Here is a 14,019-nt window from a genome sequence, read left to right as displayed (position 1 = left end):
TTTCTCTTTCTCTCTCTCTGTTATTCCTTTTCTATTTCTCTCTCTCTCTGTTATTCCTTTTCTCTTTCTCTCTTTGTTATTCCTTTTCTATTTCTCTCTCTCTCGCTGTTATTCCTTTTCTATTTCTCTCTCTCTCTGTTATTCCTTTTCTCTTTCTCTCTCTCTGTTATTTCTTTTCTCTTTCTCTCTCTCTGTTATTCCTTTTCTCTTTCTCTCTCTCTGTTATTCCTTTTCTCTTTCTCTCTCTCTGTTATTCCTTTTCTCTTTCTTTCTCTCTCTGTTGTTCCTTTTCTCTTTTTCTCTCTCTGTTATTATTCCTTTTCTCTTTTCGTCTCTCTGTTATTACTTTTCTCTTGCGCTTCACGCATGCATGGAAATATGCTGGCTGGTCTGTGCATGCGCAAAAATACGCCGGCCATTCCACGCATGTGCAAACACGTGCCGGCCCTTCGCTGCCGGCTGCAGCGGCGCCAACCACTTCGGCGTCAACCTAGCCCCCGAGAAATTTGAGAATTCCTCACTTTCGGGGGTTGTTCGGAGTGGTTGGCGCCGGTTTTCCCGCCGATGTGGGGGACATAGTCCCATTTTAGGTGGGTTTCATTTAATGTTTCTGGACCTAGAAGTGACCAATAGTTAGATTCATGCTGGACAAAGGTGTTTGTGTGTGTGGGGGTTAAGTTCCAACTGGGATTCTATTGTGGTAGAGAGAGTTACGGCGTGAGGAATAAATATTGTTGCTTAGCAGCTAGAGGCCCTTGAATGGAAAAAAAGCTTTCCTTTGTTCTTTAGTTGTAGCTGGAAGTTACAGCATTTGGGGACAGGCATCTCTCTCAGCTTTTCTGGACAATGGAGTAATGGTTAAGAAATCCAGTGCCAGAAATTTAAAATTTAAAGGACAGCTATTTAAGAAAAGTTGAGAAATGAAGAGGAGTTTCCAGGGAGCCTGAAGTTAAAGAAATAAAGAAGAACTGAGAGCAGAACAGGGTACTGTTCATTTCAAGTCACAGGACTGAAAAGTTGCTAGCTAGTGAGAAGTCAAAAAGGTATCTGAAGTGCTTCTAAGGTTTGTGATATCTTACTCCAGTTTGTGAGCTGTTACTTGAAATAATTGTGGCGCAATTGGTGACTGAATATCGGAATTTGTGTATGTAAAAGCAGTCAAGACAAAGAAATCCTGAAAGGGGTTGGTTTTAAACCTGGGATGGATTCCTTGGTAGAAGTGGAGCGGAAGATCTATTCAAAAGAGTCCTTTGGAAAACGAGGAGTGGATTTTGGAATGTAAACCACTCATGGAAAGCAGGATTATGAGAGAAGGTTTCAAAGCATGTTTGGGAGTGGGGTCTGGAAACTCTCATATGAAAATCATCAAGGGGGATTCTGAGGAAGAAATCCACGGACACTAACTTGGTTTCAGAACGGAGTGTGTGTTTGACCACAGCCAATCGGTGTGACTTTAAAATTGGTCTTTGTATATCAATGAGTCCATTGTAGCTTCAATTAGACTGTGTCACCTGCGTTAACCTTAAAATATGTGTGTAATTTTTCACCTGAAGAGGGAGTGTGTTATAATCCAATGTTTCCACGGTTAATCATTGTTTATTTTTGTTAAAACTAATTAAGAGTCCTGCGACTCTGTTCCTCCATGTTCGATTAAAAAAAAGTGAAAGTTCCGGGATGGGATTCGACATCCCGCTGCACCCGTTTTCTGTTGCGACGCGCCCCCGCCAGCAGCGGGATTCTCCGTCCTGGCAGCCGGCCAATAGGGTTTCCCATTGTGGGCATCCCCACTCCGTTGGGGAATCCCTGGGCGTGAGTGCGCGCTGCTGCCGACACGGAGGATCCCGCTGACGGAGAATCCAGCTGTCAGTCTTTTGAGCCAGGGTTCCATTCTGAGATCTTCCTGTCCAGCTAGAACATCAATTGGAATCATAACACATGGCACTGTTGCAAAGATCTGTGGCGTTCCCTCTGATGCCCTGACAAATATTTCATCGCCGACTGCACATCACTGAAGCACTGTTAATCTGGGCATTATCGCGCTGTTGTTTGTGAGGACTTGCTGTTTGAGAATGAGCTCACGGCAGCACAGTGGTTAGCAGAGTTGCTTCGCAGCTCCAGGGTCCCAGGTTCGATCCCCGGCTTGGGCCACTGTCTGTGCGGAGGCTGCACGTTCTCCCCGTGTCTGCGTGGGTTTCCTCCGGGTACTCCGGTTTCCTCCCACAAGTCCTGAAAGATGTGCAGGTTAGGTGGATTGGCCGTGATAAATTGCCCTTGGTGTCCAAAAAAGGTGAGGTGGGGTTACTGGGATAGGGTGGAGGCGTGGGCTTAAGTTGGGTGCTCTTTCTAAGTGCCAGTGCAGACTCGATGGGCCGAATGGCCTCCTTCTGCACTGTAAATTCTATGATTCTATGATGACCACAGCGGCGACAATTTAAAAAGTACTTCATTGCCTGTGAAGCGCTTTGGGATTCTCTGAGGTTAGGAAAGGCGTGACAGAAAGGCCTTTTATATATAAACCTGCGTCTCTTTCATCCGCAAAGAGAATTTGCATGGTTTGTATCCACTTCAATCAGGGTTGAGACCCCCCCTCACCCTCCAGCCCCTCCCCTCCTCCACATAAGACAGAACAGACTGATTGAGCGTACCCGCTTATTACCGTTCAGGGGAGCCGTGATGGTGGCACTCCGGAGATAACGGGAGGCACGGGAGGCATTTTGGCAGATTGGAGCATTGCGAAAGTGGACGGTGTGGGGAGGGAGATTCGTTACTTTGTTCGATGCTGAAAAGGGTGGAGGGCCAAAAAAGGGACCCATTCTCCAATGCTTGCGTACCTCAATCTTGATGAGCAAGAAATTCACTGAACTCCCGAAAAATTCATGTCGGACAAGAGCTAAGTAGCGAACTACACCTTCTCTCCATGTATGGGATTTTTTTTTCTTTTGTTGCCTTTGGCATGACATTCCTGTGGCGAGGGAGGTCTCTCGCTCACAAGGACCCAAGGACGTGCTGTTTAGATTTCTTTCCCCCAGCTACGCAGTACCCGGTAATCTAAATTGACCTTTTACCTTCTTTTCTTTGTCCTGTCGTCGACACCATTAATCACTCACTAACAACTCATAGCCCCATAGCACAAAGCTAATAACATGCTAATCGCCTCCGTATAAAAGGATGCGAATAAATGAACAGGCCATCTTGATCCTATAGCACGTTGGAACATAACTGCGGGGCTTTCTAATGTGCTGTCTGTCAGCAGTGTAATAAAGTTTGTCTTGCATTTTCTTTTCATAAAAGACACTGTGTCATGTGTTTTCCGGGATAGTCAATAGGGAAGCAAATGGCTGAAGAGCGCTTCACTGTGAAATAAGACAGTTACATAACATATACACCACTTAAACAGGCCATTCAGCCCAACATGGTCCAGTTGAGTTTCCTCCCACTCTTCCACATCTAATCCGATTAGTATGGCAGTCACATTCCCATCTAGTTCCCCTGCAAATCCACCAATACTATTCACTTCCAGCACTCCCTATGGGAGTGAGATCCACATTCTCCCCACTCTCTGGGTGAAGGGAATTCCCGGATTTCTTGCTGAACATCTTATATTGATGGTCTCGAGTGATCCTTTTCCCCCACAAGAGGAAACATTCTCTCTGGATCCTCTCCCATCAATACCCTTCAGAATTATAAAAATCGCTCTTGAGATAAGCCTCAGTCTTCCTTCTTCCAGAGTAGAGACCCAGCCTGTCCATCCTTTCCTGGTATGTAAACCCACACATTACTGGGATCATCCTTGTCAATGCTCTCTGCACCCTCTCCAGTGCCTCAAGATCCTTTTTAGAACAGCACACAGGACTGTAAATGTGGTCCACCCAAGGTTCAATAGAGGTTTATCATTACTTCCCCACTTTTCCATCCCAATAGCTCCAGAAATAAAAACCTTCAGCGGGATTCTCCGCCGGCAGGATTCTCCGTTGCGCTGGCAGCGTACCCATGTCCGCGGGATTGCTGGCAGCGTGGCCTCAATGGGAAATCCCATTGGTAGCTGGCGCCAACGGAGAATCCCGCTGCTGGCGAGGGTGTGCCAACCAGGAAAACGCGACTGGCGGACTGGATAACTCCGATTCTAATTTTTGGCGTGCTTTTCTTCTGGTCTTATTTACCTGTGTCGTTATTTTGCGTGATCTGTGTATTTTGTACTCCTGAATTCTTTGGGCCCACTTCATATTCTTCCATACTCCTGCCGTCAAAACATTCATTCAATCTCCCCTTATCACAGTGATGGGCAACCTCGGCCAGTGAGTAGGCCGCATGAGTGACCCTCCTTCATCTGAATGGGGCGCAAGATTGAAATCAGGATTGTTCACTCACCGTGACCCCATGAATAAGATTAAATACATTTAATACATGCTGAATATTTCATAATGAGTTATAAAAAATGCTTCCTCATTTATATATTAATAGAACTCTCATCACTTTCAAATGGTAAAAACAAAAGCATGGGCTGGTTTAGCTCACTTGGCTAAATCGCCAGCTTTTAAAGCAGACCAAGGCAGGCCAGTAGCACGGTTCGATACCAGCCTCCCCGAACAGGCGGTGGAATGTGGTGACTAGGGGCTTGTCACAGTAACTTCATTTGACGCCTACTCATGACAATAAGCGATTTTCATTTCATTTTCATTTCAAAAACACATGCGGCCCATCTGGGTTCTGAGTGGGGCCTACGAGACATTTTGTTCACCGTTGCCCACGCGCAGGTCGCCACATTCGGCTAACTTCTGCTGGGCAGCACGGTAGCACAGTGGTTAGCACTGTGGCCTCACAGCTCCAGGGTCCCAGGTTCGATTCCCTGCTGGGTCACTGTCTGTGCGGAGTCTGCACGTTCTCCCCGTGTGTGTGTGGGTTTCCTCCGGGTACTCCGGTTTCCTCCCACTGTCCAAAGATGTGCAGATTAGTTGGATTGGCCATGCTAAATTGCCCTTAGTGTCCAAGAAAAGGTGGGGTGGGGTTCCTGGGTTACGGGGCGAGGGTGGAGGTGTGGGCTTGGGTGGGGTGCTCTTTCCAAGGGCTGGTGCAAACTCAATGGGCCAAATGGCCTCCTTCTGCACTGTAAATTCTTTGATTCTATGATTTCTGCCCGTGTAGTTTTTTTCCTCCCGGTGTGACTGAAGTGATTCACACGTAAAGCGAGGACAAGTGAAGTGAGGTGTGTGCTGATTGCTCACAACATTGAGTGTGAGAGCCGTGCTCTGTGTCCAAAGTGGAAATATTTATTTTTATATAGGTAAGGCCACTCATGCGGCCCACTCACTAGCCTATCACTGACTTGAAATATTATTTTATGATGTTGGTTGAGGGATAAATCTGTGCTCTGGGGAGATATCTCCTGCTCTTCTACAAAATGGTGCCATGGGGTCGCTTACATCCAGCTGAGAGGGCGGTTTTGACTTCAGCTGTTTTGACTTCAGCTGAGCAAATCACTCAAAAGACGAGACTTCTGACAGTGCAGCGCTCCCTCAGCACCGTACTGGAGTTTCAGCCTGGATTATATGCTCCAATCGGTGATGGGATTCTTCAATAATGGGGCTATGTCCCCACGCTTGCGTGAAAATCGGCGCCAACCACTCCGGCGTCAGCGGCCCCGAAATGGGGGGCTAGGTTATCGCCGGAGTGGTTCCTGCAGCTCCAGCCGGCGCAGAACGGCCGGCATATTTCCGCGCATGTGCGGGGGTTCCCTTCTCCGCGCCAGCCCCCGGGCAATATGACGGAGCCCTACAGAGGCCCCGTGCGAAGTAAAGTAGGCCCACAGAACCAGGCCGCCCACCGAGTGTGGTGAACTCAGCCCAACGCATCACACAAGCTTGCCACCCCCACATTGATTCTGTCTACACCTCCCGCTGCCTCAGGAAGGCAGACAGCATTATCAGAGACCCCTCCCACCCAGGCTTTACCCTCTTCCAGACCCTTCCATCAGGCAGAAGGTACAGTAGTCTGAAGACCCAGACATCCAGACATAGGAACAGCTTCTTCCCCACAACTACCAGACTCCTCAACGACTCCCCCTCAGACTGATCTGTTCCCTGAAAGAACACTATTCACGACGCCCTATGCTGCTCTTGTTTGGCCCCTTGTTCCGCACAGTAACCAATCACTATTTGTTGATGCACCACTGTCAATGTACTCTGTCAACTATTCTTGTGTCTGCAATGTACGTACTGTGTCCGTTCCCTTGGCTGCAGAAAAATACTTTTCACTGTACTTCGGTACACGTGACAATAAATATCAATCAATCACTGCAACTTTGACAGAGAATTTCCATCACTCACCTGTGGATTTTACAATAAATAATGAATCGTAAAACAAAATAGATGGAACTCGATCCAAGACATAAACATCAGCGATGCAACAGCACAAGAGACAGCACAAATCACCCAGTCCTCCAGCGGCATCCTGTAAAGGAAAAGGTAGTTTGAGTTTCTCTTCATCTCCAATCATCCACTGAAGCCATTCTCCTTGTCAGGCATCCATTACTGGACAAGTATACATTTCCTCCAGTTAAAGGTCAGGGAGGTCAAAGGCCATGTTCCGTCCTGTCCGCCAAGGGAATTGTATCAGGTGGGAGGGATCACATGACCGACCAGCAAAAGGATCCATTGACTTTGGTCCAATGGCAGACAGGGCCGGAAAGTCTACCCAGTCCACCTTGATTAATGAGGGGATCAGGGATTATGGGGAGAAGGCAGGAGAATGGGGCTGAGAAAACATCAGCCATGATTGAATGGCGGAGCAGACTCGATGGGCCGAGTGGCCTCATTCTGCTCCTATGGTTTTATAGTATCTTTAGCCCCTGCCACCTACTCCATCACCTCACCACTAATTCCCCCCCCCCCCCCCCCCCATCCCCCAGTCACTGCCTCAGGGTGAACCAGACACTGCATAACCTTCAGTGTCTCATTTAACTGTGAGCTATTATACTCTCCATTGCAAAGACCACCGACTTCAAATGTTGTAATATTGGTAGCATGGTGGTTAGCATAAATGTTTCACAGCTCCAGGGTCCCAGGTTCGATTCCCGGCTGGGTCACTGTCTGTGTGGAGTCTGCACGTTCTCCCCGTGTGTGCGTGGGTTTCCTCCGGGTGCTCCGGTTTCCTCCCACAGTCCAAAGATGTGCGGGTTAGGTGGATTGGCCATGCTAAATTGCCTGTAGTGTCCTAATAAAAGTAAGGTTAAGGGGGGGGTTGTTGGGTTACGGGTATAGGGTGGATACGTGGGTTTGAGTAGGGTGATCATGGCTCGGCACAACATTGAGGGCCGAAGGGCCTGTTCTGTGCTGTACTGTTCTATGTTCTATTGCCCATTTTAGACTCTGCTTAGACCCTCCTTCTAAAACCCTCATGATTGCATTTGCTAGCTCCATATTTGACTGTATTAATGCTTTTCTGGACAACCTCCCATCTTCCAGGCTCCATAAACGTCGGTGCATCAAAAACCTGGCTCTCTGTATCCTTACTCACACATCTTGATCTCCCCTGGCTCTGTGCTCGCCAACCTACATTACTTCCCAGTCGAACAAGTCTCAAACTTTAAAATTCTCTTCCTCATGTTCAAACCTTTCCACGGCCTCACTCCCTCCCTATTGTGACATTGATAAATCTACAGAACTGCAATGGTTAATGTTATGTTCAAATTGACCACTAGAGGGAGCTAGATGCAGAACTATATAAAGCATCGATGCTGAGCCTTCTGGGTGAGAGGTTGAGGGGAAAGCTAGGAGATAGACTGTGGGAAAGATAGTGTGAGTGAGAGCAGATCATAGCTATTGTATTAATGCAGATATTAGCAGTAGATGAGGGTAGATTGTATGTTTATTATCAACTGTTTATTATCTCGGAGTAAGTGTTGAATCCAATTAAGTAGCATTAATAAATGTACAGCTTTGTTTAATGTAAAGGCTATTTGTAGCCTTTGTGAACACTACGCCAACCATCCTAGGATCAGAACCACAAAGAACACCACACCTACGTCCACAACTTCCCTAGTCCCCTAACTCTCTGAAAACTGTGTTCATCCAGCTCTTCCCTCTTGTCCATCCCCCACTTCTTTCGCTCCATGATTGGTAGCGGAGGTCTTGTGGTACAGGGGTAATGTCCCTGTCTCTGGACCAGAAGCTCTGGGCTTGTTGGCCATGGAAGGGGCGCTCATAACACGCTTTAACAGCCTGATAATCCATTTGCAAATCCTTCCACCACTGCCCCCACTGTTCCCCACAGAAATTAAATGTGGGTGTGAAGATACGCTAAACAGACAATTGGCGGCCGTGCCTTCAGCTGTCAAGGCCTCCAAGCTCTAGAATTCCATCCCTAAACCTTTCCGTCTCTGCACTTCACCTACCTCTTTGACCAAGCCTTTAGTCACCGGTTCAAATCTCTCAATGACCCAGGGTCAAATGTGGTTTGTTGAGGCGCTTGTCGGAATTTTTTTGTTATCATGTCAAAGGGCGCGATGTAAATGAAAGGTGGAGGGGCACATCTCCAACCGGCCGCTCCCTTTGTCCTGACTTTTATTCAGATCCGAGGAGCTCAGAATTGGCAGGTAACTTCAAAGCATTCCATTAATCAGGCTTATTTTAAACACCATTAAATGCCTCAGCTTGGAGTCTATTCCCTGCACTCGTGCAACTGTGAAGAAACTTTAAAAAGCCATCAAAGAAACAGGAATAAGGCACAGGAACAACAATGGACAATTATATGGTGCCTTGTTTTATGGAATCCCGGGGAGTCCACACTGCTTTGTATCAAAGGAATGTAGGTTTATTTACAAAGCAACAACACACAGCTCCCAATAGTTCCCAACCGGGTCTTAATGACTGACCTGGATTGAGTTTCCCCTGCCCCCTTAATAAGGGAGCCCTTACTCCGCAAGGGACACGGGGAAGACAGCCTTACGTGCTTGGTGGGCACCGCAGGGGTTGGGCTGTTTCACCGACCCCAGTTTTCACATCTTTTTAAATCCGTTCCTCTTTGTTCTGTTTGGGCTCTGCTCCGTTTGTCATTTAGGAGCGCCCCTTTATAATTTATCCCTCAGTTCACTTCTGTTCTTCTATTTAGTTAATTGGACCCTAAAATAAAACACGGGAAAGACAATCATTCCCACCCCGTTCTCCAGGTGCTTTGCTACTCTGAGGTTCGTTGAGGTTGGTCCCAGGTACCGCCCTCCCCTGCTCGTCTTCAAAATAGTGCCATGGAGTCGCTTGTGGTCTTGAGAGCAGGCAGGACCTCGCGTTGAACATCTCGTACAGTCCAACAGAGCAGCACTCCCTCAGTCGTGCACAGGCTGGGTCGGCTGAGATTTTGCATTTAATCTCTGGAGTTGCTCTCGAATTTACAAACTTCTGACTCCCGGGGCAACAGAAGAGAAGGATGATGGGAAGAGAAATCGGAAGCCCCCTCCAGAGAGGCAGCAGTCAGGGTGAAAGCTCCAACCCTCTGTGGAAGCCTTCACAAACTCTCCACAAATGAGCTCCAGTTAGGCAGAAGCAGAATCCAGGCTAAATTCGATGGAAACATTGACGTGTATGGAACTCTCGAGCTGTACTTCCAGCTTTCACAGGAGACAGCAGCTGGATTCGAACCTGGACTCTCTCAGGCAACTTGCATCCAAAGTCAGGCAAGGTGCCTGACACAGCATTCGATCAAACAGCAGGCTCTGCACTTTTTTATGTTGGAGCAGTTGTGTCTTTCAGTGCAGAGGTGACAAGGGCAATAATTACTTCAGTTTGTGTGTGTGTGCGTGTGGGGGGGGGGGGGGAGAGTATTTTCCACCCCTGATTTCAGCGGGCAGAAATGGCAGAGTGGCCAGGGAGTATTAAGGGGGAATAGTACCTGGCCACATCACGGGCCTCGAGAATATAGGGACACAGCGCGCAAACGTAAGCCTATCAGGAGTTCAGACGCGGTTCTGGTCATTAGGGGTTGATCAGACTTAGCCCGGGAGTCATGAGAACAGCACTTTGTGCAGTATTGTACTGTCCAGTGTATATAATAATAATCTTTATTAGTGTCACAAGTAGGTTAACATTAACACTGCAATGAAGTTACTGTGAAAAGCCCCCTAGACGCCACATTCCGGCGCCTGTTCGGGTCACAGAGGGAGAATTCAGAATGTCCAATTCACCTAACAGCACGTCTTTCGGGACTTGTGGGAGGAAACCGGAGCACCCGGAAGAAACCCACGCAGACACGGGGAGAACGTGCAGACTCCACACAGACATTGACCCAAGCCGGGAATCGAACCTGGGATCCTGGAGCTGTGAAGCAACAGTGCTAACCACTGTGCTACCGTACAGCTTGCCTTTTGTCCTTCATCACTGCCTCACCGATCATCACGCAATATAACAGCGGGGAAAGTATTCTTTTCTATTGTGGATAGCACAATCGCTTCACAGCTCCAGGGTCCCAGGTTCGATTCCGGCTTGGGTCACTGTCTGTGCGGAGTCTGCACATCCTCCCCGTGTGTGCGTGGGTTTCCTCCGGGTGCTCCGGTTTCCTCCCACAGTCACAAAGATGTGCAGGTTGGGTGGATTGGCCATGATAAATTGCCCTTAGTGTCCAAAATTATCCTTAGTGTTGGGTGGAGTTACTGGGTTATGGGGGTAGGGTGGAGGTGTTGACCTTGGGTAGGGTGCTCTTTACAAGAGCCGGTGCAGACTCGATGGGCCGAATGGCCTCCTTCTGCACTGTAAATTCTATATTACATCGGGGCACTCTTCAAAAAGGACTCTTTGAGAGCCAAAGTTACAACCAGATCCCACCGCACCAGCGTGACATCGTGGGACCCGCCTCCTGGTTTTTCTTTGACTAACTTTTGTTCTTTGGGATACAGATCCTGAGAAAATAGGCGACAGTTTTAGATAGAGGATCTGGATCAGCGCAGGCTTGGAGGGCCGAAGGGCCTGTTCCTGTGCTGTCATTTGAAAATAGGCGACAGTGTCATAAAAATGGCGGGAAAAGTCAGCAGTGCAGCTGTGGGCTACACACCGCTTGTCCCGCCCAAGTTGACATTTAGGGCGGGGGAGGGGTTTCCACATAATCCACCGCGTTTTCACGGCTGCCTGCCATTGGCCGGCGGCGGGATCTTCTGATCCCGCTGTTGTCAAGGGGTTTCCCATTGGAAGCACCCCTTCCTGCCGGGAAGATCCCGCCAGTATGAATGGGCGGAAAATTACGGCCTTAGTCATAAATTGGGAAATTCTGCCCATATTCTTAATTTTGTTTTCCCATTAATCCGACTGAATAATTTACTTCCATTTTATCTTTCCAGGATGGGAGTCAATCCCAATTAATCTTAATTGCTACTAAACATCTCTTAAAATTATCCCACCCTGCCTTTGTAAGCCGCAGGACATTTATACAATTTCTTAAAGTGGTTACAGAGCTCTCAAAAGCCGATGAATCATATATTGGTCCTCCCTCACTGTTAAATTGTTTTGTGACAGGCCAAAGAGAGAAAGCATTGATATTGTGTACTGTACTGGGGGATACAATGATTGCCTTGTATAGGATTTAGGAAAGGTCAAAGAGTCATTGGTTTAACCTCCCACTGAATGTCGTGGGACCGATTGAGGCGATAAGGAATGATCCAACAGGGTTCAGGCTAAACGGAGAGCTTGAGGGTTGAAAAGATTCCAGATTAGGGCTGGAACAATCTTAGTTAAGCTAACAGCTCCCCCTTCATGTCGCTCCTTGCATTCTCCGAAGGGACCCATTGAGCTCTGGGCAATGCTTTGAACTGCGACCCCAAGTGCCCCACTCCTCTCCCCCACCAACATTCTTGAAGGTGTGGGGCGGATTTGTGTGTGGGTGGTGGTGGTGGTGGTGGGGGGGGGGGGGGGGGGGAGCCGGGAGACCGCAGTGTGTAATCATTCGTACCTCTTTTACCCCCAACTCACCCCTCAACCCTATGGACATTTAGCCAGTGGATCAGCACTCGCCACTCCACTGCACATCTCCCCCTAAAATGCCCATTCCCATCTCAGCCTTTCCCTTTAATCTCCACCTCCTCTGCCTTTGGGTATCTAATTTCTTCGACCTTTCCCGCCGGCGCTTGTCAATGGGATTTCCCATTGAAACCGCCCCACACCGCCAGGAGATCGGCCCAAGTCTATGATGTGTGAACTCAGTTAGGACTTCACAGCGGAGCCCACAAATAGTAACAGGAATCACTGGATAGCGATCAGCAACAGGGTTACTGCTTTAGGCTTTTTTTCTCTCTTCACACATGGGGCATTGAAAGACCCCTTGTAAACACCCCAACTGCCTTGGCTGTGACCACAAAACTCAGAGATTGTATTTGTTGGAGTTCAGAAGAATGAAGGGAGGATCTCATAGAAACCTATAAAATTCTAACAGGACTGGACAGGGTAGATGCAGGAAGGATGTTCCCAATGGTGAGGGTGTCCAGAACCAGAGAACCAGAGGGTCACAGTCTGAGGATACGGGGTAGACCGTTTGTGATAGAGATGAGGAGAAATTTCTTCACCCGCAGAATGGTGAGCCTGGGGAATTCGCTACCACGGGAAGTTGTTGAGGCCAAAGCATTTGTTATGGGCCAGGGTTTAGAGAACCCCAAAGTATATCGTGGCGTTCACCTGACCCACAACTTCTAATAGATTGTGGTATGGGGAGCACACGGCCCACTCTACAGGTGTGGTACAGCAGAAATGGAAATGTATTTTTTAAAGCAAAACAATGTTTATTCCATGAACTCAAGTGAACCTTTTTAAAACATACAGTGAACATCTTAGCAACCGTTAATTCAAATACATCCCCCAAAGAATACAACACTAAGTAATCCTTAATAACTTCCCAAACAACATCCAGAAGACAGAAGAAACACCTTTTAACAGAAGCACATTAGGTTTACATTCACTACTGAGAACATTTATAATTCTGAATTCACCAAATGATCAAGAGATAGTCTTTTCATGGCAGAGAGAACAGCAGTACGCCTGCTCTGTCTGGCTTCAGCTCCAACACTGAAATCAAAACTAAAAGACACCCTTCAGCAAACAGCCTAAAACGAAAGTAAAAAGCTGACAGACAGCCCAGCTCCACCCACACTCTGATATCACTGCAGTAGTAAACACCCATTTGTCAAAGGTACTCTCACATGTCATAGTGTATGTTTTCAAGAGCAGTTCGATATAGCGCTTAGGGCGAAGGGGATCAAAGGATATGGGGGGAAATCAGGATTAGGCTATTGGATGATTAGCCAGGATCATAATGAATGGCGGAGCAGGATCGAAGGGCCGAATGGCCTCCTCCTGCTCGTATTAACTACGTTTCTATGAATCTGATGTCCAGGACATCTTTGTCAATCTCTCTTTAACTCTGACCTATCACTGGCTTTCCATTATCCCCACCTTCTCCCCAAATACATAATTCATTACATTCCTATCCCTCTTCAGCTCTGAAGAAGAATCATGCGGACTCGAAACGTTAACTCGGTTTCTCTGTGCACAGATACTGCCAGACCTACTGAGTTTATCCAGCATTTTCTGTTTTTATATCACAAGTTAGAGGATGGTTAGAGCACAAAAGGGGGCTATTTGGCCCATACTGTTTGTGCTGGCCCTCGATGGGGGCAATTCACTGAGTGCCAATCCCTGCCTTCTCTCCGTAGCCCTGCGTGCTTCTCTTTGAAAGGCCTTGATTGAACGTGCCTCCACCACATTCTCAGGAAGCGCATTTCAGATCCTCACCACACGCTGTGTCAAAAAACTTTTCTCAGGGTCGCCATTTGCTCCTTTTGCCAATCACCTCAAATCTGTGTCCTCTGCATCTCAACTCTTCCCCCGCCAGGAACAGTTGTCTCCCTATCGAGTCTGTCCCGACCCCTCAATCCCCCTCAAATCCCCCTCTCCAACCTTCCCTTCTTCTATAATCTCTCCACGTCACTGACCGGCGAGGGGGTCCTTGGGCCTCCCGGCCTGTCTGGTTCAGTCGGTCAACTGCAAACGCAAA

Source organism: Scyliorhinus canicula, chromosome 28 (genome assembly GCF_902713615.1).
Source record: "Scyliorhinus canicula chromosome 28, sScyCan1.1, whole genome shotgun sequence".
Lineage (NCBI taxonomy): Eukaryota > Metazoa > Chordata > Chondrichthyes > Carcharhiniformes > Scyliorhinidae > Scyliorhinus > Scyliorhinus canicula.
Note: the sequence above shows the minus strand (reverse complement) of the source record.